This window comes from Pteropus medius, unplaced genomic scaffold (assembly GCF_902729225.1).
Source record: "Pteropus medius unplaced genomic scaffold, Ma_sr-lr_union100, whole genome shotgun sequence".
Lineage (NCBI taxonomy): Eukaryota > Metazoa > Chordata > Mammalia > Chiroptera > Pteropodidae > Pteropus > Pteropus medius.
The window spans coordinates 3342551-3368862 of NW_024352786.1; positions in this window are offsets into that span (position 1 = coordinate 3342551).

Consider the following 26312-nt stretch of genomic DNA (forward strand, 5'->3'; position numbering starts at 1 on the left):
TTGCAAAGGTCATATCTCCAAGTACCATCATATTGGGTGTTAGGGCTTCAACACATAAATTAGGGTGATAGGCACAAATCATTCCATAGCATGGGCTAAAGAGATAGTGGACTCACAAGTTGGTGAATATTTACAAAATGAAAAAACTAGTAAAACCTACTAGGTCAAGAAATAAAGTATTGCAAAAATCTCAGTAGCTCCAACATGCCCCATCCAGTCACAACCACACTCCTATCTAAAGGTAATCATTATTCTAGTGTCTAATAGCATTAATTTATTTTTAATGTTAATTAGTTTAGCCTATTTTGAAAATGTATATAATGGAATTATATAATACATATCATATAATACATATTCATCTATATTGTTGGTATAGCCATATTTCATTTGTTTTCATAGCTGTACAGTAGTCTATTGTGTGAAAATAGCGCAATTTACCCATTTTATTTTTGGTGGTCGTTCATTTTTATTCCTTCACTTTTTAACTTTTATACATAAAGCAATTTATGAACATTTTTGTCTATATACTTTGGGATGCAGACTTGCACATTTCTGATAGATATACACCTAGGAGTGGAATTCCTAAGTCACATAATATGTGAGTATTCAGATTTGTAAATAGTACTGCACGATTTTCTAGAATGATGTTTAAACCCCAACAACAGTGTAGGAGAGTCCCAGTCGTATTACATCAATCATTACGTGGTGTTAGTATAATTATTTTAGCCATTCTAGTATGTGTGCAGTAGTATCTAATTGCGATTTTAATTGGTATCTCTCTGAATATTTTATAATTTTTTGGCCAATTTTTGTACTTGATTATCTGGGAATTTTTTGTTATTGATTTTAGGAATTCTTTATATATTCATATACACAACTTCTCCATTATACATGTTGCTAATTTAATCTTCCATCTCTTGGCTTGTGTTTTATTCTCTTAAGAGTAACTTTTAGTAAACAGAACATCTTAATTTTAATATATCTAAATTATCAATCTTTTATGGTTAAGAATAATGTTTTATATGTTTTATATGTTATTTTCTAAGAGCTTTATATCTTATCTTTTATATAAAAAATAATTTAATAATAATAATGCATTTTTGTTCGCAATGTTAGAGAGGGTTAAATTTATTGTTTTCCCAAAGGAATGTCGAAATGAACCAGCATCATTTATTGAATAGACAATCTTTTTCCTATTGCTCTAAAGCATCACCTTATTATGAGTCAAGTGGCTTTGCATGTTTTGGTCTATTTCTGGACTCCTTAGTGTATTTCATGGCCTATTTATCCATATTTACACTCGTACCTTCATATTGTTTTAATAACTGTGCTTAATAACAATTCTTACAATAGTGTAGTATAAGTCTTAAAACTTTGTTCTACTTCAAGCTTGTCTTGGTTATTTTTAGCTGTTTGGAATTTTAGAATCGTGAATTTCTACAAAATAAATCTGGAATTTTTGTTGGTATTACACTGGATCTATGGATCAATTTGGAGAAAATTGATGTTTTTATTTATGAACATGATATGCCCTTTTTCATTTTAAGGTTTTCTTTAAACTCTAAAATATTTTGTATTTTTCTGTGTAAATTTTTTGTACAAGTTTTGTGAGTTTTTGATGCTATTACAGATAATAACAATTTTCTTAATTTCACTTTATAAATGTTTGTAGTTGGTATATAAAAATAAAATTGGTTTTGTTATTGACTTTATATCCAATGACCATCTTAAATTTAGACATTAATTCCAATAGTCTCTCCATAGATTCTTTGGGATTCTCTACATGCATATAATATAACCTGGAAAATACATTTTTGTTTCTTTCTTTTTGAATTCTTATATCATTTGTTTTCATGACGTGTTGCACTGGCTAAAATTTTGAGTACATATTGAACAGAAATGTTGATAGTGGGTATATTTATTCCATTCTTGATTTCGATTGGAAATCATACTGTATTTCTTTGTAGGTACCCCTTATCTAAAGGAAAATATTTTCTATTCCTAATTTACAAGTAGTTTTTATGATAGCTGCCTTTTTCTGCATCTTTTTGAGATAATCATTTTTCTGCTTTATTCTGTTAATATGATATATTACATCGGTTAACAATTATCTTCCCAACTTTGCATTTGTTATGATTTTTTTCCTATACATCCCTGAATTTTTTAAGGACTTAGGAGAGATTGATGTATCTTTTCTTATCTTGTAAAAAATTGTTGACCTTGTAAAATAAATTAGAAATCTTTTCTTCTTTGCTTTTCTTTGGAATAGTTCATATATGATTATGTTACTGCTTCTAAAAGATTTGCGGAGTTCACTACTGGACCAGGGTCTATAGCTTTTCTTGGAATAAGGTTCTTATTTAGATTTCTAACTAATTTAATAGATAAAGGATCACTGCTTTCATTTTTTTTGTCCTTCTTGTGTCAGTTTTGGTATATTGTCAGGGTTATTTTAAGGAGGAGGTGAAGGGCTTTGTCAATTTTATTTAAATTTTCTATTTTGGGGGAATAAAGTAGTTTTTCAATTTGCTGTTATTGTCATTTTAATATCTATATTTAGCATCTTAGTGGTGTCCACTTTTTCATTTCTGACAGGCTAATTTGTTCTCCCCCCATCTTCTTAGTCAGGCTAAATAAATTTATCAGTTTTATTGATATCTTCATAGAACCAATTGAGACTTTCTTCATTTTCTCTGTATTGTTTTTTACCATATTATCAATTTTCACTATTAGTGTCATTATTCCCTCCTTTCTACTATCTTTGTGTTTAATCTATTATTTTCTAATTTCTTGAGATAAATCATTTTAGACTGCTGATTCTAGTTTTTCCTTTTATAACACAATAATTTTATTGTTATATCAAAATATATGCATTATATTTCCACCAAGTATGTTTTTAGCTGCGTCCTACTAGTTTCGATAGGTCATATTTTCAATATCAATCAACTCAAACTATTTTCTAATTGACATTTTGATGTCTTCTTTGATCCATAGTTATGTGCCAATTTATTGCTTAATTTAAAACATTTGGCAGTACTCATCATATGTTTGTTACTGATTTTTGGATTAATTCAACTATGGAAAGAACAGATTCTGTATGATTTCCACTCTTTGCTATTTGTTAACATTTGCTTTATTGCACAGTGTATTGTAAATTTTGATAAATGTCCCATAAGCACTTGAAAACAATGTATATTCTTTGGTTGAAAGTTTATTAGAAAGATTAGATAGATAGATAGATAGATAGATAGATAGATAGATAGATAATAGATGATAGATGATGATAGATAGATGATAGATGATAGATAGGTAGGTAGGTAGGTAGGTAGATAGATAGATAGATAAATAGATAGATAGATAGATAGATAGCTGGATGACAGATGGATAATAGCAAACATCAATTAGCTAGTGTGTAATTGTGTGGTTTAATTCTTCTTTTCTTATTTACTGATAGAAATGTTTGTTCTGTCAGTTAATAATAGAGGGGTTAAAATGAGTATAAAGTTTCTCTTTTAATTCTATCAGTTTGGGCTTGACACGTTAAGCTCTATTATTAGGTGCACAAAAATTTATAACTTTTTCCTTTTTGAGTTTTTCCTTCCTTATTGTTACAAAAGAACCCTTTTTATCTTAAGTAATGCTTCCTTAAGGTCAATTTTGTCTGATATTACTGTGACTCCACTAGCTTTCTTTTGGTTATTATTTGCATGATATGTATTTTTTCCATTTTTTGCTTTCAATCTTCCTGTATATTTATATGTATATAACATACAACACATTTACATTTATATTGACATTTATATATATCTATTTTTTATAGTACTAAGTGCTATATACTTTTTTTTTACTTTTCCTTAAATCTAGTTTGATAATATCTTTTTTAGAGCAGAGGTTAGGAAACTTTTTCTGTAAAAGCATAGGGAGTAAAGATTTTAGACTTTATTGTTTACCTCCAGTGTATGTCACAATTACTCAACTCTGCTATTGCAGGGCAAAAGCAGCTGTAGACAATACATAAATGAATGAATGTGACTGTGTTCTAATAAAACTTTATCTATTTAAAAAAAGGCAGCAAGCCAGCATCAGCCTGTAGAGTCTAATTTTACAACTCTTTTTAAAAGTATTAATAAATTTATATTGATTGTTTTATATGTTGAGGATTAAGTCTAAAATCTCTCATTTGTTTTCTCTTTGTTCTGCTCGTTATACATTCCTTTTTCTTTCTTTTTTCTGTTATTTGATACTTAAGAATTTTTTCATCTTTTAGTTTTCAAGCTATATATTCTTTTATTATTCTTTAAATGATTTTGCTGGAAATTATAACATGCATCCTAGAGATTTATTAGGCTTATATATAAATTACTTATTTGTTACTTCCTAAAGAATCTTAGAATCCCCTTTATCTACCTCTTGCCTCTTCTGTTGTTTATTGTCATACATATTAACTCTATGTATTTGTTCCAAAAGACATTATTACTATTTATAGATATATGATCCAGAATGTTATTTCATTCCATATCTTTTTCTGTATTCCTTATAAAATTTCTTGTTTCCATATTGGAAAATTTTATTTTTGCCCAAATAACTTTTTTTAGTTTTCTGTGCATGTTGTCAGAAATGAAGAGGCGAAGGAGGTGGACAGGGGAGGAATGGAATCTGATACATTTACTTAGTTTTATTTTTTAAATCTAAAATCATAAGAACTACCTCAATTAATTTTCCTCTCTCTAGGATCATTATCTCCCAATTTCGGGCTAATGTTTGATGGCTTCAAACAGTTTTGTTTTCTAAATTTTGCTCACATTTTATACTTTTATTTCTTGGAGTGTTGATCGGCAGCAAGCTAATGTGGCATAACCAAAATAATTTTTGTTTTTTCTCTTTGCACGTCCACATAATCTCCTTTTCCTCACTGGACACAGATGGAAGAAAGGAGGCTCACAGCAACATATTCTCTTTTATGTCCTGAAAACACTGAAATAAGTGAAAGACAACGTACATTTCAAGTTATTTTTTGTTCATTTCTTTTACCAACAAGATCCTGGAATCTTACTTATGTTTAGGTCTTGAGGTTTTCATGTAAGCTCTTTTAATGTTTTCCTATTACAATCTTTTAGACTGATATACATTAAAGTTTCCTTCCCACAGTTACACCCATTCAAAGTAGCAAGCACCTTGACCAAATGCCTTCTTAATGGGTAATTGAATCGCTTATTTGGCCACTTAGTCATAATTTCAAATGCCTGTAACTTCACTTTGCAAAGCAGACCAAATTACTTCAACCATGATTTATCAGAATAAGTCTAGATATTCTGCTAGGAAGTCTTTCGGCTATCAGACATTAAGAAATAACACTTTCCTCTATCTCGTATTTTCCACGGAGTATCATGATTTTTGTTTATTAAATATAAACATTTTTAACCAGGATACTTATTTTTTAGCTATGTTATTTCTTTTCTTTTATTCTTTAATTGCATAATTTAACTATCAGAAATTTCTTTTGTATAAAGTAAAATAAAGTAATAGTAACTTTCTTTGTGATGTTTCTCTCATCATTTAATACAATTTTATCCAAAACTTTTAATAAAAATAAAAGGCAATGATATAGAACATTGCACAAATGTTATCTTTCATGCAAATATCCCAAAGTCCTTTACCATGTTTACATAATAAATGTGTAAACAGAGGCACAAACAAGGTGATTTAACTTAACAGGTGATGTAATATAGTTAGTGCTAGATCATTCAGTTTATTTGTTAATCAGTGTGTTCTGTGTCCAATATTGGTTGGAGCAGTGACTCTTAACCAGAAGAGTGCATCAGATTCTCTTGTAATGGTTTTTAAACAATTTTTCTAACCTCTAAGGTACTGCAATTTGAAAAAAGAAGATTATTAAACAGCTGCGCAAATGATTGGGATGCACAGAAACATTACTTTAGCCATTGGAGGATAAAGAAGAAATGGGCCTTGACTCAGTAAAGTGAAAAAAAAAAAACACTTAAAATATATAAAATAACATGTAATTAAAAATTGAATTTTTCTAACATAGCGTGAGTTAGAACAGCTTCATTAGGAAAATTAGAATTGATCTGCATTTTCAAGAATATGTTGTATTTGCAGAGCTGGTAGGAGTACATGAAAGAGGGAATATTTTAGAATATGAGCAACAGCACAGAGGCAGAAATAATCACTGTTTGGGAATCAGTGCAGAGAACAAGCTAGTCATTTCAAAGTAGAAATTGTTTCTATCTTGTTCACTGCCGTTTATACATAGTATTGTCACCTGTTGAACAAACATGTGAGTAAATGAATAAACTAATCTATCAATAATGAGACATGTTCTCATGACGGAGTAGTAGAAAATAGATGTGCATATTTAGAATAAGATTAAATTATGAATGAACTTGAAAGCCAGCAAAGGAGTGAAAACAGGGACCAATAAATAAAAAAATATTTGAGCTAGATTTATCATGAGATCTATCATGCACTCAAGGGGTCCCATACTTGAAGAGAAGCCAGCTGAAAACATGCTGCACCAATACAGTATGAAATAATCAAGATTTTGCACTTTTTGAACTTTTTCTTTCTAAATATATTTAGCTAAAAACATGAAATAGTAGAAAATCTGGGTTGCTGAAATTTTGATTATAATTGGCTATATTTTATTTTCATGGCATTTAAAAAGCTCGATTTAGACCTCAATATTTTAGAATTGACTTACCCTAGAGTGAGGATAGAAGAATAAAAATGAAACATCAAAAAGTTGCTTTATAAAAAAAGACAAGAGATGTTAATGTTCTTAGATATTCATTTTAGTATAGAATGTTTATAGTTAAGGTAATTTAGCCAGAAATTTATGATCTGTTATTTGAAACAGTTTTTAAAAGTCTGGACTATATTTTACAACTTTTGTCTTCAAATATTATATTTTATAGACTGTTCATTTTCCCCCCCTATTTTATTAGCTTTTCATAAAAACTTTATTTAAATATATATTTGAAAAAATACAGGTATTTCATAAGCTGAGAATATGTGAAATAATGATCATATAGTTCTATTATATAGTATTTACAGTATATAGAATGAAAGCTAAAAAAAAAACAACTCCATAATTAGCAGAACTTTAATTGCTAGGATTATAAAAGAAAGAAAAGAAATCCAAGCTACAGGATATCTTCAGCCCTACAATTACCTGAAGCATGAGTGGAGAAATTCTAAGAGGAGAAAACAAAATGTAAGTTCCTCTCCATAGATAATTAGATATTCAAATAAATCATATTCACTTTTTGAGGCCAATGGGGGAATGATGCAACTAATTCAAGGAATTACCGTCCATCCTAATGGACTAAATGGATGTGAGGAGGGTATATTTCCTTCGTTTCATATTACCAGGAAGCTTTAGCTACAATGAAAATCTATTCAGTGGGAGAACAGAAAACTTGTATTGTTATGGTTTAGGTAGGTTGAAAGCAACTGGAATTTTTTTCTGAAGCAGTAAAAGAAATGATATCAACTGTAGAAAGAATTGCTGGATTTTAATGGGCCTTGAGAAGGAGAAATTAACAGTTTCCAATGGACCAAAAACATCTACCTCTAGAAAGAGGAATTATATCAGAGCTTGCTGGATATACTCCCCACCGTCACCACTTCCCCTTATGCTTGTTTTGACACTATCCATGGGTTAACCAATTAACCTTTGAAAATCTATGGTTATTTGAAAACTGAGGTTTCTGTCTTACTAATGCTGATTTACCTAGTCTTAGATAAGATGGGAAAAAATTGGTTTTGCATATAAAAGCTACATTAGCTTGAACGTTCACATGTTTATGTTCAAGTGCAGGCATCTATCAAGGATTCAAACCAAAGTGGAAGAAGAGTATTTAAATCATGCATGGATCTTAGAGACAGAGAGAGACATCTACTGGTCCATTTATTACCAAACCCAAGCACCTCCCCCTCCACTGTAATTAATGTAACATTTTCTCTTTTTACAGCTGACAGCCAAGAGCATAATTAGAGTCTAATAAAACATGGAAAAGTCACAAATGCAAAGTGAGATAAACAGTAAACAGTGAGGGAAGAGAGGATCCGGGAGTGTGATGGCTGGGTAATGCCTTAGATAAACTGTGTGCACATTGACACTGTCACGCTCTCAGCAGCCCCAAGTGTGCTGGTAGCCTGGTGCAGACAGACAGCTCGAATTAATCCCAAGAGGAGCGCATGACAGGCGAGTGAAGCAGACAATTAGAATGAAGGAGGAAATTGGAAATGGCAAAGGTGTGAACATATGTCAAATTACAACTAAATGATAAATTACAATTCTGTCATTGGAATAAGCGGTAATTAAGAAAGATTTCAGCTATCCCTCATAAAAAAAAAAAAGAGAAAATCACATTTTTTTCCCCCCAGTTTAGATTTGTTGGCTGAATTTTTTCCATCCATCTCAAACATGGGGCTGGCTCTTCCTGACTTTTGGGCTGCATTATTTGTGTACATTAAGGATAATTCTTTTCTTTCCTCTTCCTTATTTTCCAGACTGGCAGAATGATAGTGTCAGAATGAACAGGAAGCTGATAGTATCTGATATAAAACCTGCACTGAGGTTTAAAAAAAAATGAGGTTTGCTGCTAAGGCTGCTGCTGCACTCTAATTATTTTAAACAAGCACTGCACAGTCCAGCTGACAATTAGGAAAGTCTGCTTTATGGCTTGGGGGATTCATATGAAACCTCATAATCTCTGTATACACGTCCTTTTCGTTTAGACAGTAATGAATGTGGGTGGAGTTTCTTGGCAGTTTTCAGCCATTTAACCACAATTTAAAACAGCTGTGTAATTATCGTGAGTTTTTGAATCCAACATCCAATTCCAATTTAGAGTTTGTAACACCTGTGGTTGGTTACAACCACGAGGACCAAGGCAAAGGAATGACAGAAGCAAAAATGCAGTGCTGGCAAAAGCAGCCCTAGAGAGGGCTCATTGTCCCATGGGACTACTGCGTGCCAAGACACAGATGAGGAAGGAATCTCACAAAGGCAAGTCTCACATATAAACATGAGGTGCTGTTTGCAGGGAGGTGCTCTTCAGCAGAATCAAGACAGCATAGACTAGTCTTCAACTTCTTAAAAAAGCAGACATGTCTCTCTCTGACTTATATAACCCTTGCAAACTCTATTAAAAAAGAGGAAAAAATAACATGCCATGGGAAGAGCCATAAAGGTCCTGGACCCAAGGAGACAATCTTTGATAATTTAGCACATCTCAAAACAGAATTTCATTTGATGATCATTTTCCACCTATTATTTGGTGAAAGTGATAATTTTAGAAATGCAACAACAATCATAATAATAGTAATACCAGTAATTTATGTGAGCATTTGGACTGAAATAAAATTTCTTAACATGGTAAGCAAAACATCAACCACACATTATTCTAATATGTATAAGATAAGCTAACTCTAAATTTTATCTGCATTATACATGCTTTTGCAAATGTTTATAACATTAAATAGCTATAGTCCTACACTTATAGAATGATGAAATATAATTATCTAGTGCCTTAAATAAAAAAGGAGATCAAAATAGTGAAAGCCCCTATTAGAATATATGCAAATATTTACATCATTCCTTTCTCACTCTCCCTCTAAAACAAAAAGGAGACAAATATCCAAAAAGCTAAATAAAACTCTCTCAGAGAGGTCAGAACCTCCGGGATAAATCAATTTCTAGCGGCTGTGGCCAGATATTGTAGTTCAAGGCCTTGAAAGCTTAACTGAGGAAGCATGTTAAAAGTTAAAGGGCCAGAGTCATGTTAATTACATGAGTTTTTCCTTGTAGAAAATCTGCCCAGCACAATGCCACCCTCCCTCTTTCTTAGACATGGGTATGTTTCTCCACTACATGCTACACTTCTATAATTTGACGAGGTTTATTTTAAAAATAATTTATTTATAATCATCTGCATGCTTCACAAGTAATAAAGCCTAATGTGTTCATTTATTATATTCTTAGTACAGTTTAGGTTAAGAAGCCTCTGATATTGTATGCGAGGACTTCAGAAGGGTTCAAATATGGAACAAATTAGGAGTTGGGTTTCAATTCTTCCTTTTCTTGGAAAGTAAAGGATGAGAGAAAAAAAGAATGATAATGATTGCTCCAATATTGTTTTCCTCCCAGAAACAGAAGTTCTCTATGAAAACATGAATGTAGGAGAGTATCCAGAAAAATTCTTGGACCTTTACTCCAATCAGGGGAAAATGCTCATAAAATATTTTTAAATATTCATTATATATAATCTAACTAGTTGTCTATATAATAAAAGTTGAATGGAGAAGGATGTTAGTCTTCAGATTGTTTACTTTGTAAACATAGGAAAAGGCAAATCTAAACATTGGAAATCTGAACATCAGAACATTGAGGTAGGGCACAAGTTCCTTCTATGAAATAATGTGATATATAAAGTTGGTTTATGAAAATTATGTTTTTTAATAGCAGGTTAAATTCTCATCTTCACCACATCTATTAACTTTCCAAAAGAGACTTTGTTTTAATAAACACAAAGGGCTACAAAAATTATTTTCTTCGCAAAAGATGTTGTTACAATACTTGTTGATTTAATATAGACTTCACATATGGATGTTATATTAAAGAGCACTTTTTCCAAAGGTCCTCAGCCTATAGTGTATGTAATACCTAGGTAGGCACAGAAATCTGCACTTCGGATACACATTCCGGAAAGCTTTCATGCAGACTTAGATTCTAACACAAAACCTCCTACTTTGCTTAGGCCCAGGAATGTCGTGAGTGCAAGAGTGAATACTAGAGCAAGGTAACTGGGAATAGAGACCAGTCTTCTGACTTCCTGTCAAGTTTTTTGTCTGTGTCATTATACTCTTGAACAGATTACTGATATATAAATTAAAGTGACCTAACCTCGTTTCTAATTTCTATATTCAATTCTATGCTTGAAATGAGAAAAATTTGGTAATGATGATTAAACTAAGCACATTATTTTCACCATAGATTTCAATGCTAAGGCTTTACCAATTGAGAGACACATATAGAGTCACGTGCACAGCAGTAACTAATTTTAGCCTATATGGAATACTAAGAATAGTAAAATATGAAAATGTGTATGGAAATTTTATTAAGAATCAAGTCAAAAATATCTATAGTTAATAATGTATTTATTCAAATACACGTTTTTCTGAAAATATTAAACCCTTTTAATTTTGTTTTCCTTATACAAATTTTGGTACAGTTGCACATTTAATGGTTTTACACTCAGGTAATAATATTTTGGATATAAATGTACCTGAATACATTCTGAATGTCATGATGAAACATTATTTAGTGACAGATAGCCAATGATACAAACATGGTAAAATATTTCACAAGTCTTATCTTAGGAGATCTGAATGGAGTCTTATTCAAAAATTTAAGTGAGTGTGAGATTATATAAATATGTCTCTGTCTCTGGTTCCTGGGACAGAACTTCTAAAACCCTTGTTTTTTTTCTAAGTGATAAGAGCATCTTTTGTTCTAATATTTGATCTTTGACTTCAGTTCCTGACACAGAGTTCCTAAATCCCTTGAGATTTCCTAGGAATAACAATGTCTTCTGTTCTAATGAGTTGACTCTGGGTAGGATCCTGGATGGGGGCTGGTCAGCAGAAAGACCGGCTGTATCTCTGTATCCTTGTTCATCTGTATCCTTTATCTTATAATAAACTGGTAAACAGTAAATAAACTCTTTTTCTGAGTTCTATGAATCACTCTAGCAAATTAATCAAACCCAAGGAGGTAGTTATTAGAACCTCCAATGTACAGCTAGTTGGTCAGAAGTATAGGTAACAACCTGGACTTGTGATTGTCATCTGATGTTGGGGGATGGGAGCTGCCTTGTGAGACTGAGCCCTTAGTCTGTGAGACTTGATTACTGAATTGAGGACATCCAGCTTGTGCCACAGAATCACTTGGTGTGGGAAGAACCCAAGCACATCTGGTGTCAGAAGTATGGTGATTCTGCTATTAGTATGAGAGTAAAGGAGAAACACAGGAGTGTATAGGTTTTCTAAACAGAATGCTTTAGCAAAAAAGTTGATAAATTTCTTTCAGTTTTGCCTGAATATCTGGTATTGGATTTTTATTTTCACTAAAAGAAAAGAAAACTATAAACCTGGAAAAAATGTATAGCAACTATGAGCAGGTATTAAATAATAGATAATACAAAACTGTGAACATTGAGATTATTATTGCAATCACTCTGGCTTCTGTCTCAGGGTATGTTATTGCTTCTGTGCATAGGCTTATTGGGCCCAAACTGAGTAACAATCTGGTTGAGCTACAAATTCAAAGTTGATAGTTCAAGTCAGCTAAAATTTCATAGCAGGCTACTGGATAGGAGCAGGACAGTGTTAAAAACAGAAGTCTTTATGGGGATTCAAAACATGGCCTTTGGTTAAAGGCTAGCCTGGGCACACACAGAATAAGACTTCACAATGCCTGGAGATAATCATTTGGTGTGAGGCTGACTGATGAATGGTGACACCAAAAGTTATAACCAATTTAGGAGACTTTGCTCAGCTATTTGACTATTTAGTACTATTTTGGAAATACCAAACATTAGGTGTAAGAAAAACACCTAGAACTGAGTTCAAAACTGATTCAGAGCCATTGAAATAAATAATAAACAAAAACTGACAGGACAAAAAAGATTTTCCAGTAATCTAACTCCCTGCCATAATAAAACTGAACATTTTACAATAAAAAAAAAAGGCATATTCTAGAGAAGGGGTGAGCAAACCAGGCCCACAGGTGTACCACCTACTTGCATAAACAGAGTTTATTAAAATACAGCTATGCTTATTTGTTTAAATACTTTGTGTTGCTTTTTTCCTGTTATAAACCTAGGTAGTTAGGGCAGAGATTGTGTAGCTCACAACCTAAAATACTTAATACCTAGCCCTTTAAGAAAATATTTGTCAACCACAAATCTAGACTTGCTAACGTGTACTATCATAATGTCTAGCATACAATAAAAAATTACTAGACATGCAAATATGCAAGAATCTGACTAAAACTCAATTAAAAAATCAATAGAGAAAGACCTTGAGATGACCCAGAGATATAATTAATCATTAAAAACATTGAAAGCATGTTATAGATATGTTCAGAAACTTGTAGAAAATGATTGTCATAATGAATCTCAATGGATAAATAAAAAATATTAAAAAAAAACTGAAAATTTTCATATCAAAAAGTACAATATCTGAAGGTAACATATCTACTAGGTAGGTTTAACAGAAGACAGAAACTTAAGCAAGACAGAATTACCGAGCTTAAAGACAGATGAATAAAACTTCACCAGTATGAAAAAAAAAGACAGAAAACAAATTGAAAAAAAAATCAAGAAAAATTCAGGGACCTATGGCACAATATCAAGCAGTCTAACATAGATATAATTCAAATCAAAGGAACATGAGACAATAGAGTAGAAATTAATGGTTGTGAATTTACTAAATCTGTGAGGGAGTTACGGGAAGGAGGGGATATCAATTTTCAGATCCAAGAACCTCTGTAAAATCCAAGCAAGATAAATGCCTAGCAGACCACATCCAGGTAAATTATAGTAAAACTGATGGAAGCTGAAAATAAAGAGAAAAATCATAAAAGTTATCATGGGAAAAAGGGGAAAAAGAGACATTACATAAAAGATAACAATAATACAAATAATTGAAGGCTTTTTACTTAGAACAAACTGGAAGACAATTAAAAAGTTTTAAAGTACTGAGATAAAAATAGTAATTTTGAGGCCATACTTTATATTCAGCAAACAATTCTTCAACAAATAATGTTAAGTTTTTATATAAACAGAAGGTAAAAGCATTAGTCATCAGCATCAGAAGTAAAAGCATTAGTCATCAGCATCAGAAGCATCAGAAGGTAAAAGCATTAGTCGTCAGCATCAGAGTTACACTGTTACAAATGTAAATGAAACTATTCAAGTTAAAGGGAAAACACACTAGATATGACTTGGACCTACGGGAAGAAATAAAGAACACTGGGAATGGTAAATATATGGGGAATATAAAATATTATCATTTTATGTTTAATTCCATTAAAAGGCAACTGATTATTTAATGTAAAATTTATAACATTGCATTTTTATGTTAGTGACATATGTAGATATGTGATAGTCAAATGATGAATAAAAGAAATCATAATACATATCATTAATTGATACATAGTGAAATATAATATATTCTTACCATTAAGAATATTATGATAAGTTAGAGTTTAAATTTCCAGAGCAAATGTAAAATGATAATACAAAGATAACCACAATAGAGTAATGAAAATAGAATCCTAAAAAGATTTTATTAACCAAAAATGAAGATAGGAAGTGAGGAATTAAAAAAAAAATCAGATGGACAGCTAGAAAAGAAATAGCAAGAAGATAGATATAAATTCAAACATTAGAATGATTACATTAAATATAAATGGATTATATTCTATAATTAAAAGGCAAAGACTAGCAGAATGAATTTTTTTTAAAGTCCCAACTATAGTTTTTTTTTAAATAAAAAATGAAACAAATACAACTAAAATACACAGATAGCTTTAGAAGTAAAATGATGGAAAAAGATATACCATGTAGTTAATTAGCATAAGAAAAATGGGGTTGTTATAGTAATACAATATAAAATATTTTAGGACCAGAAGTATCACCACAGGTGAACAGAAAACATTTTGTTAAAGGTCAATCTTTTTCAAAGACCATATTTTGAACTATGTATGAACCCAATAACAGTGCTTTAAAATACATGAAAGAAAAAAAATATAGAACTAAATAAAGAAATATATAAATATACAAACATAGCTGGAGTATTTAATACCACTGCATTTTAATTAATAGAACAAATAAGGAAAATTGTTAATAATATTGAAGATTTGAACAATACTACTGACAATATGAGTTAATTGACATTTTGAAACATTACAACCAGTAACTACAGAATACACATATTATAAGTGCACATGGAATATTCTAAATGATAGACAATATGCTGGCTTATAAAAAAAGCATCAGTAAATTTTAACACATTGGACTCTTACAGAATATGAACTCTTTCCGAAATAGAATTAAATTGAAAACAACAATAAGATATTTAGAAACCTAAAATATTTGTGAATTAAATTTTATGCTAATAATGAACATGAATCAAAAAGTAACCTGAAAAACACTTTGCCCCAAGATCAAGAACAAGGCCAGAATCTTTGCTTTTGCCACTTCCAATTCAACTCTTTTTTTACACACAATGTAATTACTGCAGAAAAAACTGTACATTAGCTTTACAGGAAATATGAAGAAACATGCAATATTGCTGAAACTAATAAGTAAATTTTGCAAGTTTGGAAGATCAGCTTTTGAAAATCAATTGTATTTGAAAAGTTAAATTTTAAATTTTGGTTTATCATAGAATCGAAAGCTAGATATACAAGATCTCTACTCCAAAAATGTTGTGAGACTTAAATTAATGAAAAAATATACTATTTTTATGAATTGAAATACTTAATTTTCTCCAAATTGATTTGCAGATTGAATGTAATCTTCATCAAAAACCCCAAAAGTTCTGTGGGTGTGTGTATCTAAACTGATAAATTATTTCTAAAATTCACATAAAAATACAAAGGTCTTGGAATAGCCAAGTAAATTTTGAAAAGAAGAACAAAGCTGGAGTACACACACTGTCCATTTTCAAGCCTTACTACAAAGCGACAGTTATCAACCAAGTGATACTGATATGAAGACATATAACTAGATCAACATATAGTGAACAGAACTAGATTCATGCATGCAGAATTAGATTCACAAATATAGAATTAGATTCACAAATATAAGTCCCAAGGCAATTCAATGAGGAAAGGAAAGTCATTTCAACAAATAGTAGTGGGAAAATTAGATTAATATATTAAAAATAATAAGCATCAACACCTACATCCTCCAATACACGACGAGGTATCATAGACATGTATGGAAAGCTAAAACTAGTAGATGAATATCTTTATCATCTTGGTATAGGCAGAGATTTCTTAAACGGGATAAAAATCTTAACACGAAATTTAAAAAAAATGCTAAGATGGGTTGCATTGAAATTAAAACCTCTGCTTATAAAAGATCATTATTATAAAAAGTAAAATTACTTGCAGAATATAAACCTGACAAAAGACTTGTATGCAGAATATAAAATGAAACTCCACAAATCAATAATAAAAAGACAAATCATCAATTAAAAAATAGAACAGATACTTCTAAAAAGAAGATATACAAATGGTCATCAGTACATGAGAAAGATGCTCAACATCGTTAGTTGTCATTATTTAAAACCAAAATGAGATACTATTCCATACTCACTAGATTAGCTAATATGAAAATAGACTAACGAACTTAATGTTAATGGGAATACAGTGTAACTGGAACTCCCATTCATTGATTCTGGGAATGTAGAAACTAGCGGTTTCTTATAAAGTTAAATCTATACTTACTTTATTACTCAGAAATTCCACTCCTAAATAATTACCCAAAAGAAGTGAAAACATACTCACAAAAAGACTTTTAAAGAATGTTTAGAACAGCTTTATTAATGTTATCAGAAAATTTTTTAAAAAATCCAAATATCTATCATAGGAGAATAAGAAAACAAAATATAGTATATTTATATGATGGAATACCACTTAGCAATTGAAATGTACTACTGATACACTCAAAATCATTTACGTATTTTAAAAAAGATTATGTTGCACAAAAGAAGCCCCCCTAAAAAATGCATAATGTTTGATTACATTTTTAGAAGTTCAAAATAAGCAAAACTTATATTTGGTAATAGGAAAAAAAAATAGTAGTTAACTCTGTGGTAGGGGTGCAAATTAAATAGGATGGGACACTGGTAAAGTGGGTGATATAAATGCTTACCTTGATTAAAGTGGCAATCAGGTTTATATGTTTGTAAAACCTTATTGAATTATACCCTTAGGACCTATGTATCACACTGTATATAAATTTTACCTCAAATTGTAAAAATGCTCGGACAGGGCCATTGTTAATTAGAAAGCCTCTGTAGCATAGATGTAATAGATGGTCTACTTCTTCCTAGAGTTTTAATGTTTCTCTGAAAGCAATCAGGCACTTTGAACGAAGCAATTAACTTTTTCTGGCAACTGAGGTGCTCATCAATAAAAATGCTGATGATTTGTTTTGTTCTAACATATGGATATAGTATCATGCTTGCCCAACTTTTAGCAAGACTGTGACTATTAAAAATACAGCAGTAAAGCATCATTTTATATAGTAATAATCATCAACTCTTAGAGTTAAAGTAGAATCTTGTTTTAATGAATACAGTTACAGTATCAACTTTTTTAAAAATACAAACTTTAACACCCTAGATAGTAGTACTTAACTTGTTTTGATTTTCTGATGTACATATAAAGCAACCATTACATGTGATATTTTATAAAATATATCATGTTTGGAAAAAATTTTCTACAGCATCCTATTGAAATGAATCTATAAATGACAGGTATCTTTATTAACATTTCCTTGTCTTTCTTCTCTTACTAGGACACACAGAAGACTATTGACAATTTGTTGAATAAAATTAAATAGTGTTGTAATAGGAAAGACAAAAATATAAATGTAAAAGAGAAGGGAAGAGGAAGAAGGAGGGAGAGGTGACAAGGAGATATTTACTGTAAGTTCGAAAAGCTGTCGATGCTTAGTTTTAAGATATTTGTGCTAAAAATTATCTCAGAATTGTAATGAATAGACAAATATTATTAGCTGGTTTGTGCAGAACTCAGTTATTAGAACATTAAATCTGACCGTTGTGCCATGAATTGTTAATAATTATTTATCAATATCGTTTTGCCGAACTGATTTAGCAAAAAAAAAAAAAAAATCCAAAATCCAAATAGAAAAGAGAATCCAAAGGTACTTGACAGAGATTCAAGAATTATATTCATACTAGCTAACTAGAAACCAAATATTTCATAGCCTCCATATAATTACAGCATGTCAAGAAAAATTATTGCTATTCCCCTATGAAAAACAACTCAAGTAATTTTTGCATCCACTACTAAATAAAAATGTTGAAAGAATCTTTGTTAAACTGTAATAAGAATCTTAAAGATGTATCAAACATACTTACAGTAGAAAGATATGATATTTTTATAAAATAGTTATATGTCTTAAAAATAAGCATATTTCAAACATTCTACAAATCAATATTAATTTGTTATTACCAAACAAAATTTAAATTATAGCTACAAATAAAAGGACATAAATAATATCGAGTTCAACAATACAGTATTTTTTTATTTTAATGAATTCTGAATTAAAACATTGTAACTTTTGTATTTATTTGAGCTTTTTAAAATAGAAGTATGACTTCACATATTTTTCTCTTTAATAGACTGTTTTTTGGAGCAGTTTTAGATTTACAAAATTACTGAGCAGAAAGTACACAGATTCTGACCACATACACTCAGTTTCCCTATTATTAACATCTTGCATGAGTGTGGTACACCTCTTACTGTTGATGAACCAATATTGATGCATTATTAGTAACTAAAGTCCATAGTTTACATTAAGATTGACTTTATGTGTTATATGGTTCTACAGATTTTGACGAATGCATTGTCTCATGTATCCAGCGTAATAATATCATACAAAATAGTTTAACTGCCTTAAAATTCTCCTTTGTACCACACATTTATTTCTCCCCTTCACCCTCCTATCCAACCCCCGGCAATGACTAATCTTTTTACTATCTTTCCAGTTTTCCTTTTTCCAGACTATCATATAATTGGAACCATGCAGTATGTAGCTTTTTCAGACCAACTTCTTACATTTAGCAATATACATTTAAGATTCCTCCATGTCTTTTTGTGGCTTAGTCATTCATTTCTTTTTATCACTGAATAATATTCTAGTTCATAGATGTCCCACAGTTTATCCATTCACCTATTGAAGGACATTTTTGGCAATTATGACTAAAGGTACCATAAACATTCACATTCAGGTTTTCATGTGGACATAAATTTTCAACTCCATTGGATGAATATCAAGGAGTATGATTGCTGGATCATATAGTAAAACTATATTTAGCTTTGTAAAAGCTGCCAGTCTTCCAAAGTGGCAGCACCATTTTGCATTTTTACTAAAAATGAGAGTTTCTTTTATTCCACATCCTAGCCAGTATTTGATGTTGTCAGTATTTTAGATTTTAGCCATCTTAATAGGTACATTTTAATATCTCATTGATGTTTTAATTTATATTTCCCTACTGACTTATGATGTTGACCATCTTCTCATATGCTTATTTTTCATCTGCATATCTTCTTTGGTGAGCTGTCTGTTGAGAACTTTTGCCCACTTTTTAATTTATTTGTTTGATTTATTATTGTTGAGTTTTAAAAGTTTTTCATGTATTTTACATATTAGTCCTTATCGGACATGTGTTTTCTCAGATATATTCTCCCAATCTGTGGCTTGTCTCTTTATTCTTTTAGCAGTGACTTTTACAGAATTTTTTTTTTTATTTTAATGAAATCTAACATAAATTTCTCATACTATATTAGTTTGGATATCTATTGGGTTGCTGAGAGAGAGAAAAAGAGAGAGAGAGACAGATAGATAGACAGAGTCCTAAATACAAAAGTATAAACAGGCATTTAGACAGCTTATTTCCCTTTCATAAAAAAGTCTGTGTGAGCTGGTCTGGTCTGGCTTTGTGATGTGACTCTCTTGGGTTCTCAGGCTCCTTGCATGATGCTGCTTTGTCAGCACATGGCTTTCAGACCTGTGACCAAGTAAGTTACCATTCCTTTAAAGGTAAGACTCAGAAGTTGCAAACAACATATTCTAGCTGAAATCTTTTGACCAAGATGTGGTATCATGCTATCACTAACTGCAAGAGAGGATGGGAAATGTCTCTAGCTAGGGTTTAAACCATGTGTCTAACTTAAATTTAGGTTACCTATTACTAAAAGGAGAGGAGAGAATGAATATTGGAAGAGGTGGGCAACTAGCAGCCCCTAAAACACTACTTATTTGCTGTGTGACCATAGGTAAGGAATTTAACCTCTCTGACTCAGTTTCCTTATCTGTAGAATAGGTATGTTGATCAAATACGCACCACAGAGTTTTGCTGAACACTGACTAGGTGTCAGGCAATGGGTAAGGTGCCGTTGGATGTCAATTATTATTGTTATTAATGTATATTCTTTATTTGAAGGACAGGTAGATAATAGGAGCCTCAGTGGAAAATTTTCTTCATTCTATACTAATAATATAAGGTCGTGTGTTTTCCCAGGAGTTTTTCAGGATTTTTGAGTTCAGAATGTTACCAAAGTATGCATCAATGGTATCTTTGTAAATTTAAAAAGAGAGCCTTTAGCCAAGAATTGTGCTTATTGATCAATAATTTAAATTGAGGTAACTGTTTCTTCTGGTTTTATTAACTAAAGATTTATATTTGTGAATCTAAAATATTTTCACTCACACATTTAAAGATGAGTCTATGTGCTCTTATTTTTTGCCTATCATTTAAAGATATTAGCATTTAGAACCAGCCTCTCTTAGATTCTGACATGTTCTCACAAAATATTTAGGCAGACTACCAAGTAATCTTTATGCCAAGAATTTACACCAATTTAACTCAATATTTTTGAAAATTTAACATATGACCAAATTGTTTGAAAGCTGAAGCTATTATGATATTTATATTTGTAAAATGATTTAACATTGGGATCAACTAAATCACAATTTCCAGCAATCATATTTAGCACATAGAAAACAAGTTTTATTTCCTTCTAGAAAATTATAATCCTATATAATTACCATTAATCTGTTATCAAATTTAAAATTTGGGTGGGGCACTAAAATTGTGCCAGATATTTCAAATATAATTTTTACTTGAGTGATGAAATTACCCCAATATCAGCTTCAAACCACAATGTCATGTCTTTAATAACAGTGATTTATTTACAGTGATTATTCTCTGCACTCTGACAAAATTCATTATTTCAACTTCAACAATAATAACTGGTCCATATTAGATTACATCACTTTATAGGATATAAGTCATCTTTGTATGTTGTATTTGAGGTTATACTGGATGCACTACATTGTGAAAAGTAAATCCACAGTTGATACACACTTGAATTTGTATGCATAATTTCCAAATTAATTCAGAAGGCTATTTTTTTTCTATAAACACCTTTTCTTTCCTCTCTGTCCAACATCCACTTTCTAACTATACCAATATATGAAACTAAAATTCAACACAGCAAATTGGTTTTTTTCCCTAAATCTAAGTCTCAAACTGGGAAAACCAACTTTGTGTCAAGTGAGAAAAATAAAAGCAAAAAATTATAACATCCAGGTTATAAATAAGCTAATGTATAACTGTGGCAAATAATACACCTTTATTTTAATTTCCTGCAAGACTACTTATCTAGTACAATACCATTCTGCTTACAGCTAAAGAAAACTCTGTACCTGATATTGACCTTTTAAAGAAACCAAGGGCAATCTCTTTCAAAGATTAAAAGACCGTAAAAGTGCTAGTTCTGCCATTGCCAGAAGCACTAATTGAACCTCTAAAGAGAATTATTTGCCAAAAAAAAAAAAAAAAATAGATCTAGACAAGTTTCTATAATATGCATCACCCTTAACAAGGAAGTTATAAAAGAAAGCATATCAAAACAGCTACTAAATAGGATGAATTAACAAAGTGGCTTGATGTCTTCGAAGCCAGGCAATGTTGTGTTATGGTTTTGCCATAAAAATATTCCTTATGTGTAGTCAGCAGGACTCTGGCTTTTTAACTTTTAACATGCTTCTACAGTTAAGCTGCTCTGCTCTATACTCAAATAGCTATCCACAGCTGTTGCAAATTGATTTATCCCCAGATAATGGCTATAGTTGATGACCAAAATGTCACTGTGAAACTCTTCAGCAATTTAAGGTGTGTTTGGGCTAATATAACCTGATTTTAACCCTATTTTAAAATGTATTAGCATCTGCACAAATTCTCAGAAAAAATATTCAGGTTGTATTTAATATTCAACTTATTTTTTTCCTTTCGGAATGCTTAGAGATTTTTTTTTCTTGTAGCAAAGCTTATGTTATAGCCCTCACACAAGCAGAAGCCACAGCAAAGATACCATGGTATCAGAGCTGAAAATATGCAGATTATAGACAACTCCAGAGTTAGATTTTTTTCAGAGAGCGCTAATTCAGATCATATATGAGATTCAGCAAGCATTACACAGGTCCTCACAGTACCAGTAAAACAGGCTAATCACAATGAATCTGGACTAAAGTAAAACAAATAAAATACCATATTCTTTAATAACTCTTAAACATTATAAATCTATTATAGACCTGTGTGTAATATAGGAGATATATGGTGGTAGAAATCTATAAATAAAATATTTTTTAAAGTATGAACATATATATGGAATACTTAGAGTTCAGGTTAATCTCAGGATAGATCTTTAAGAATCTTTACTAAAGAGGTTTTTCTTAAATACATAATCCCACACAGAGTGGAATCAAATTGGTTAAATGTTTATCACTCAGACTATTTCAGGTCCCAAATAACTTGTGTATGAACTATTCACATATGACTGATTTGAACCCACTGAGGACTTTCTAAGCAAGATGTAAAATATAATTGAGGATATTGATCCAATTTGGAAGAGGAAAACAACATAGACTTTAAATTTTCTACAAACATATTTAGCAAAATTTCCTGCTTCTGTTTTTAAGCAAAAATGTATAGGCTACCATAAAAAATTTATCTATTCGTGAAATCCAAAATAACAGACAATGTTACTATATTACTAACACTAAATTCATAAGATCACTAAACAATACTTAGTGTAACATCAATTAAAAGAAAAGGCCTATGTCTGATCCCTATGTATAAATCAAGATTTTTTATTTCTTTAGTGGTTTCTAAGTGTCCCTGAAATATTAGTGGCTTACACAGTTTTATACACAGATTGATTTCAACCATTTTAATGCTGAACTAATTTTATTGGAAAGATTGTTTTTGTCCAGAACCTTCTCTTTTTTCACATGTGCATGTTTATATTCTTCAAAAAATGAGAGTGAGGGTATTATCAAAATATTCTACTATAGAAAAATTATAACAATTCTTTAAAAACATTAAATTAATTATTGCAGAACTATTTAATGTAGACTATTCCTATACGGAGAATGTCTAAAATATAAGATGAATGACTTGCCAGCTGATAAGATCTATAGAAATTCCTAATTCTCATAATAGTAAAAAAATCATCCCCAGGTTTCAGGCACTGCAGTAAATAAAAATGTTAAAGGCAAGTATAAATGAAAGAAATATCTGCAATGACAGATGTAAAGTAGAGAGAAAATTAAGTCACTAAATTGAAACATATATAATGAATTATTTGATGTCATACGTAAAACAGTGTTTGGTGTTTATTGATAAATGGTTTTGATATAGAAAGTTCACATACAAAGCATTAGTTTTAATCTGTGAAAACTAAGTGATTCTGTCATAATTAACACATTTACCTGAAGAGCAGATTATAATTCATTCCGTCTGTTCATGACAATATTGACAAATATCCTGTGAATTGAATTATAGGCCCTACATCACAATGAAGAAAGGCATACAGAGGTTATAATTCTGAAATTAATGGTCATCTCTAAGAATCAGACACATTTCAAAACATTGACAGTTGGACATAAGAAACTCATGTTACTTGGGGAGAAAAAAGGATTTCTATATATAATCTAAATGTTTGTTCATTATAGCTTTCGATAACTTGGAGGCCACAAAGAATTTTGAGTTCAATTGTGTAATTGCTTCATTTGAATTTTAATATGTTGAGAAGTAAATCATTGTATGTTTTGGTGTACTGAAGAAAAAACTCTCTTTTCCCTTTAAGTTGTAAACTAACACATACCTCTCATCAATGAGTGATCCACAACACTATTTACAGAATAATATATTTAACTTATTAATTAATTAATTTTATTTTATAAAGAATTTCACTTCATCATTTTGATGCCAGTTCACTGAAATCAGGAAATTGGTGGAATTTTAATATATGTCACATAAGCAAAAACATGTTTCCAATGTTTAATTTAGAATTACATAATTTTATTCTTTACCCAAGTAACTTTTAATCAAAGTAAATGGGAGGAAGTTTACATGTGAGAAACAATGAAACATCAACTGTGTTAACCGTATTGTTTTTTCCTCCTCTGGGTTATAAAAGGACAGGTCTAGAAAAAAAATCCCTTGTTTCCTGTTCATTTAACAAACATAGTCACCTACAAAATGACTCCATTCCTCCCCTCTCCCATTTGTGTTTCCCAAGACTGCAGATGTGCATCACCACCTGAGAGTGACAGGGCTGATGTGTGTCTTCTTGCCGTGCAGCGCTCATGGTCATGAAGGAATGGATGTGTAATGCTGTGCTGATACCAGCCAAGTAATATAATGTGGTGCCGTTAGGAACATTATTCATAGTTGATGAACACATACCTTTTCTAGTGAAACACATACATTTCAGAAAGAAATGCATAGATCATTTACTGAAGCACATTTATTATAGCAAAATGTGTACCTCAACTAATGAAACACATAGATCATAGAGTAAAATGATTATACTTATATCGAGCAGATTTAACCATTTATGGATGTTTTGGGGACAAACCATTTTGGTTAACAGGCAAAACTGAATATACAAATAACAAACTAAATTTTTTTATGAGTTAATCTTTATGATTATTATTTTGTATTTCGCTTGCCATTTAAAACAAAGTAGTTCTGAGTGTCCTTTGCTCTACGGTTTCTTCTACAATTACTCATGCATAATTAACAGGATATGTATCTTTTAACATCCTTACCAGAGTGTTAACTAAACATGAAGAACAGAGAGAAATTAAAATATGATGTTAAGAAAAGGCAAGGATGGGGAGGGCAATTTATTGCTTCCCTTCAAATAAAATTTAGCACTTGCATTTTGACACAATTGTATTCTAGGACCAGCAGCACATCCTGACACAATCTACCTTTATCTGCAGTAACAAATGCCAAGAAAAGCCAGAAATAGGATGTGAGTCAGTGCCCTTGCCCCTCTAAGGTCAGCAATAAACTATCAATTTCCACTGTATAAATTCAGTTAGGTCCAGCTCTCTACTGCCCTGAGGAATAGAGTGGGTCAAATACTTTGTTTATGACTAAGGAATCCCTCAGTACACCAAGCTTTGACCGTAACCCTAACTCACCAGTGCTGGGAATGGATGTGAATTCCAGGCTCTTGCTTTAGTGAGAACATAATTTATGTGGGTGAACGTTGTACTGAGAAACTTTGAGAGATTGATCTGATTCGTATCATTGTTCTGTATTGTGTGTGAAAGTCTGGGCTTCTGGCCTCTACCAGCTTGTGACTTCTCTTTAAAAAGAAAAAACGAGTTAAAGAATTTTCTTCTTTATTTTGCTTCTCTTTTATCCTATTAATACCTGTGTGAACAAAGGTAGAGAGAAATTAAAGGAAAAAAAAATAAAGTCAAATGTGAAAAATGATTCCCAAAGGAAGGTAAGCAAAGTCTTGCTATATGCATAATATGAATGTTTTTGTTCTTCATTATTTAAGGCAATGATTGAATCCAAATTTTAATTGTTTATCTACATGTAGAGCAAGCCAATCTTAATTTCATCTTTTCTTTATTTGGGGGATCTTCTTGAGATTCAAGACATTCTTCATTTTAGAATGAGACATTGACCTTCTGATACTTGTAATTGACTTGAGAACTGCTATCCATTCCAACTTTGACTTGAAAACTTGGCTACAAATGTTCAATTTTAATGTTCAATATTTGGAAGTTTATACATTTGAGTGTACTTATAGTACATCATCATTCAAACTTGCAATTGTTTGTTTGTTTATCCTCCTTCCTTCACATTGTGCAACCTTGATTCCTTGGGTATAAGAGTTATAGAAGATAAAATTGGATTAAATGGAATGTTCAACATAATACACAATGGGTGTTTTTACAGAGTTACTCCACTTTTTCTTAAGTTATAGAAACTCATTTCATTATTCAGTGAACCCCCCGGTGACCCTGGGATTTCACTATATAATTTATGTTTCCTGATACAATTCAACAGTGTAATCTTATGATTTATGTGCTTCATTTATAATTTGATCATCTCAGTATAATGCATGTTTTTCTACATGATTTATG